A 5,227-nucleotide genomic window follows, 5' to 3' on the forward strand; every position below is an offset into this window, starting at 1 on the left:
TGGGGCGGGGAGTGGAAGGGGTATGGGTGGGAACACAACCCTCGTTTCAAGTTTCAGACCCACCCCTTCCAAATAGCAGCTTTTTTCCTTTCCTTCTCTCAGGCTGGCTGTCCGCCCATCCACCGAGGTACCTCTCTCTCCCATCAATCCCTAATTCCTCCCTCTGTGATTTGTTTTAGGACTGGGTCTGATTATCCGGTTCAACCCCTTCCACTCTCTTTTGTATTATCCAGGATAGGATGAGTTGTGGGCTGGAGAGGAGTCTGGGAGAACCAACCCTGCGGTCACCTGGGCACCTGAGAAAGAGTAGGGTGTAACTTGAAGTAGTTAGAGGTTAGATTTTTAAAGCGCTTTCTATCTCCCCATCAAACAGCTGGTCTTTGAGCAGGAATGGGGCAATGCTTTCCCACCCTCTCTTTATTAACTATAATCCTATAAGGTAGGTTATGCAAATATTATCCATAATTAACAGATGAGGACACAGGCGCAGAAAAGTGAAATCAGCTTGAATACAGAGAGGCTCGCTCTCTCCCACCTCTCCCACCCCCTCAACACAATATCCAAAAAGATCTGTATCTAAGGGACAGGCCTCAGAGGTCTCTAACGCTGAAAGGTTTAACAAAAGTTCTCTCTGTGTCTCTGTCAAGAAAGGATTTGTGTGTAATATTTGACTTTTGTTGCTTTTTGGGGGAGGAAATGGACTGGAGAGAGAAGTATGGGTATGTCTCTTTTCTACTTTTCCCACGCCTAAGTATCTGGCAGGGGCTGGGCTAGTTGGACTGGGATTAGACACTTCCCTCTCAGCCTCAGAAAGGGGGCCCAAGAACTGACTGGTCCTAAACTTCTGTTGGGTTCACGAGATTAGTTCACCCTCTTCTTTCACAGGAAATTGCCCAGTAACCAATATGTGCCTGAGGGGCTGTTTCTTTACATTCCACCCACTAAAGGAAGACAGATGAACTTTAGCTCTGAACCAAACGAAAGAATTAGGTCAGTCTCCAGACCTTGGGAGAGTCCTAACCATTTCTGCCTGACTTGAGTGCCCAGACTCACACTTTCCCCCACCATTTCTCTGGATCTTACCTCTGCTTCTCTGGAAAAGATGACCACAGAAGAGGGGGCATTCTGATCCTTTCTGAGGAGAGGAGACCTATTCAACGTGTTTGTGTTCTGGAAGGGCTAAGTCTGTCTGCTCCAGTGTTCGGATCTCTAGGTTGGAATGTTAGACTTCCTGCTGGAAGGGACTTTAGAAACATCTTGTCCAGGGCTGGAGAACCTTTGGCTTTGAGGCCACATGTGGCCCTTCAAGGTCCTTGGATGTGACCTTTTGTTTGAGTCTAAATTTTACAGAACAAATCATTTTCATTAAGGGGATTTACTCTGTGAGGTTTGGATTCAATCAGAGGGCTACACATGAGGAGCTAGAAAGCCACATGTGGCCTCAAGGTCGAAGGTTCCCCACTCCTGATCTAGTTCAATCTTCTGACCAGTGAAGAAATACTTTCTACAGCATCCATTCAGTCTCTGTTTGAATGCTTATCGTGTTATAAGTCAGTTCATTTCATTGTTGAATGGGATGGTAGGAAGTTCTTCCTTATAAGAAGCTGAAATATGCCTCTCCACCCTAGTTCTACTCACTGGGGACCAGAATAACGATGCCTCAGTCTGTCCATGCAAGGACTACTTCAGTTAGTCAACCAACAAGCGTTTATTTGTCACCTACAATGTGTGAGGCACTTTGCTAACTGTTGCCTATACAAAAAAGAGGCAAAGGACAGTTCCTGCCTTCCAGAAACTCACAATCCAATGGGAGCAGAAGGTGTTGAGTTTAAAAAAAACCCAGAACTGTAAAGGTGGTTTGGTGGGTTTGGGGATTGTGAAGAAGGCAAGAAACTGAATGGAGCTGAGAGTACAGAGTGGGAGGAGTGAGAAGTTGAAAGAAGGATTAGATGCCTTGAGCTAAGGGTGAACTATTCAAGTTGAATGATTTGTGTTCATCCTTCATTGCCAAAGAAGACCATGTCATCAGAGAAATGATGACATGACTTGTACTTGAGTTTCTTTTGACTCAGCAGGTCACCAGCCTTACTTCTTCTCCAGAGTCATCTGAATCCAGTGCCCAGATATTCATCAGGATGACTGGAGATGACCCAGGATGTACTGGGAGACTTTGGCCCCTATAGACCAAGGTTTTTGCAGGTACTCACTTAGGGTGAGGCAATGCCCATTCATTGAATAGGATTGAATAGGCCTGTTTAAGGAGTCGCCAGGGCATGACCCCTTTAATGAGACCAAGAAAAAGAAAGACATCAGGCTGGGAGGGAAACAGCAACAGTTACTACTGATAATTACTCTAAAGCTAGGAGGGTCCAGAGGAGCCCTTAGGCAGGGGCCCATTGGTGTCCCAGCTTCAGAGAGCAGTAGGTGTAAGGTTTTGGGAAAGGGGAGGGAAGGGAAGGGAAAGAAAGGGAAGGGATCCAAATTTACCTTCCTTTGGAGAGGAGAAAGAAGGGGAGGGGGAGGCAGACGGGAGAGGAGGAACTAAGTTATCCAGCTAACTGGAGCAAAAGAGGTTGAGCTCAAAAAGAGCTGAAGAGGAAGATGTAATCGGTAAAACAAGGTAAGTTGATAGTAAGGTAAGAAGGTATTAACACAAGGGAAAGGAAGTTGGTTGTGATTGTCCAAGGTACTACTGAGGTAAAGATAGTGACAAGCCTAATATTGAAGATCCATAAAGCACTTTGCCAAGAGTGGAATGGCTTACTCAGAAGATAGTGGGTTCTTCATCACTAAAGATCTTCAAGTAAAGGCTAGGTAGATTTAAATATGCCTCTTCTTGTTGAAATCTGTCTCCTCTTTCTAATTCTAGGGCATTTTACGAAGGAGATTCATTTATATATGACTTCCAGATAAAATTCTATGACATTGTGAACATTTCAAGTATTGAAGACAGCAAAGATGGGTCTCTCTTCTCAAGGCTAACCATATTTAATTCCAAAAACTGATATTCATAGAATGTTTCACCGTAATGATTGTCCTCCATTGGACATGCTTCAGCTTGTAAATCAATCTCCGTCTAAACACAATATTCCATGTATAAATCACAGATTAAATCTTCTCTTGTTTTGAACATTGGAATTCTGCCACTACCTTCTTCAAATGATAAGAATTTGGAATGACCCAGAGAGCAATGAAAAGATGCACTAAATGGTATAAGGCAACCACATTTCAGTAAAGATACAGTATACATAAGAAATGGCCTTAGAAACAGTATCAAAGGACATGTATGGCTAGAAAAGATGAACTAGTTATTAAAGGAGAGAGAGGGATACTGGAGGGACAGCCCAGGTGTTGCATTGTTGCCTATGAACTATTAAAGAACCAGAGGAAGGATTCTATTGTGTTAAATAGATCTTCTATGAAAGGGGTTTTAAGCCTTTTTATGTCCTGGATCCCTTTGGCAGGCTAGTGAAGCCCATGGACCCTTTCTCAGAACCATATTTTAAATGTTTAAAATAAACTATATAGGATTACAAAGGAAACCAATTATATTGAAACATAGTTTTCAAAATTTTTCTTTTTAAAAAGCTAGTTCAGGGATGGAGCCAAGATGGTGGAGTAGAAAGACGGACTTGCTCTAGCTCTCCCTCCATGGCCCATAAAATACCTGTAAAAAATTACTCTAAACAAATTCTAGAGCAGCAGAAGCCACAAAACAAGAGAATGAAAGAGATTTCCAGCTCAAGATAGCCTGCAAGGCCTACATGAAAGGTCTGTCACACAGAGCTCATAGCAGAGTGCAGCTCAGCATGGACAGGACTGGAGCAGGCTTCAGGGAGCAGAATCATGGGTAACGGCTGTGATTCCCAGATTACTCAACCCACAAACACCAAAGACAGCTTCAAAGGTCAGTGAGAAAGCTCTTTCACCTGGGTGAGAGGGGAGCTCCATCTGGCCCTGGCCTCAGGGCAGTATCAGTCACTGTGGAAGCAGCTTTCATTTTTGGAGTCTTTGGCCTAAAGACCCTGGGGGAATTGAGCTGCTGATCTGAGTCTCAGTCCTAAGTGGTGGTCCTGGGGTGAGGAGGAGCACCATCATGATGGAGCTGGTGGAGACTCTGAAAAGGGAATCCTAGTCACAGATCCTGGGCAGAAAGAGTGCTTATGGTTGCTCATAGACCAGAGTGCAGGTCAGGAGAGAATTAAACTCCTCTCCCTTGATTGTACTACCTTGGAGAAACTGAGAACTTACAGGTCCCTAGAGTATACCTTCCACTTGACAAAGGACTCAAAAGTCAAGTAACTGGCTATGGAAATGCCCAAAAAGGGGGGAAAAAATACTATAGAAGGTTACTTCCTTGGTAAAAAGGTATTTTCTTCCATCCTTTCAGATGAGGAAGAACAAAGCATACCATCAGAGGAAGACATAACAGTCAAGGCTTCTATATCCAAAACCTCCAAAAAAATATGCAATGGTCTCAGGCCATGTAAGAGCTCAAAAAGGATTTTGAAAATCAAGTGAGAGAGGTGGAGGAAAAGTTGGGAAGAGAAATGAGAGTGATTCAAGAAAATTATGAAAAGTGAGTCAACAGCTTACTAAAGGAGACCCAAAAAATGCTAAAGAAAATAACACCTTAAAAAATAGACTAACTCAACTGGCAAAAGAGGTCCAAAAAAGTCAATGAGAAGAAGAATGCTTTAAAAAGCAGAATTAGCCAAATGGAAAAGGAGGTTCCATAGCTCACTGAAGAAAATAGTTCTTTAAAAATTAGAATGGAGCAGATGGAAGCTAATGATTTTATGAGAAACCAAGAAATTACAAAACAAAGCCACAAGAATGAAAAAATAGAAGACAATGTGAAATATCTCATTGGAAAAACTACTGACCTGGAAAATAGATCTAGGAGAGATAATTTAAAAATTATTGGTGTACCTGAAAACCATGATAAAAACAAAGAGCCTAGACATCATCTTCTAAGAAACTGTCAAGGAAAACTGCCCTGATATTCTAGATCCAAAGGATAAAATAGAAATGGAAAGAATTCGCTGATCACCTCTTGAAAGAGATCCCCAAAGAAAAACTCCTAGGAATATTGTAACCAAATTCCAGAGTTCCCAGGTCAAGGAGAAAATATTACAAGCAGCCAGAAAGAAACAATTCAAGTACTGTGGGAATACAATAAGGATAACACAGGACTTAGCAGCTTCTACCCTAAGGAATCAAAGAG

At 42.5% G+C, this 5,227-nt stretch overlaps 1 long non-coding RNA gene across 1 annotated transcript; it reads left to right on the plus strand.

Annotated features, from left to right (window-relative positions):
• Positions 1-2,072: 2,072 nt before the first annotated feature.
• Positions 2,073-3,129, plus strand: LOC140499864 (uncharacterized). The gene is made up of 2 exons (XR_011965565.1): positions 2,073-2,199; positions 2,870-3,129. It is a non-coding gene; the product is annotated as an uncharacterized lncRNA (long non-coding RNA).
• The last annotated feature ends 2,098 nt before the right edge of the window (positions 3,130-5,227 follow it).

This window comes from Notamacropus eugenii, chromosome 1, assembly GCF_028372415.1.
Source record: "Notamacropus eugenii isolate mMacEug1 chromosome 1, mMacEug1.pri_v2, whole genome shotgun sequence".
NCBI classification, from domain to species: Eukaryota; Metazoa; Chordata; class Mammalia; order Diprotodontia; family Macropodidae; genus Notamacropus; species Notamacropus eugenii.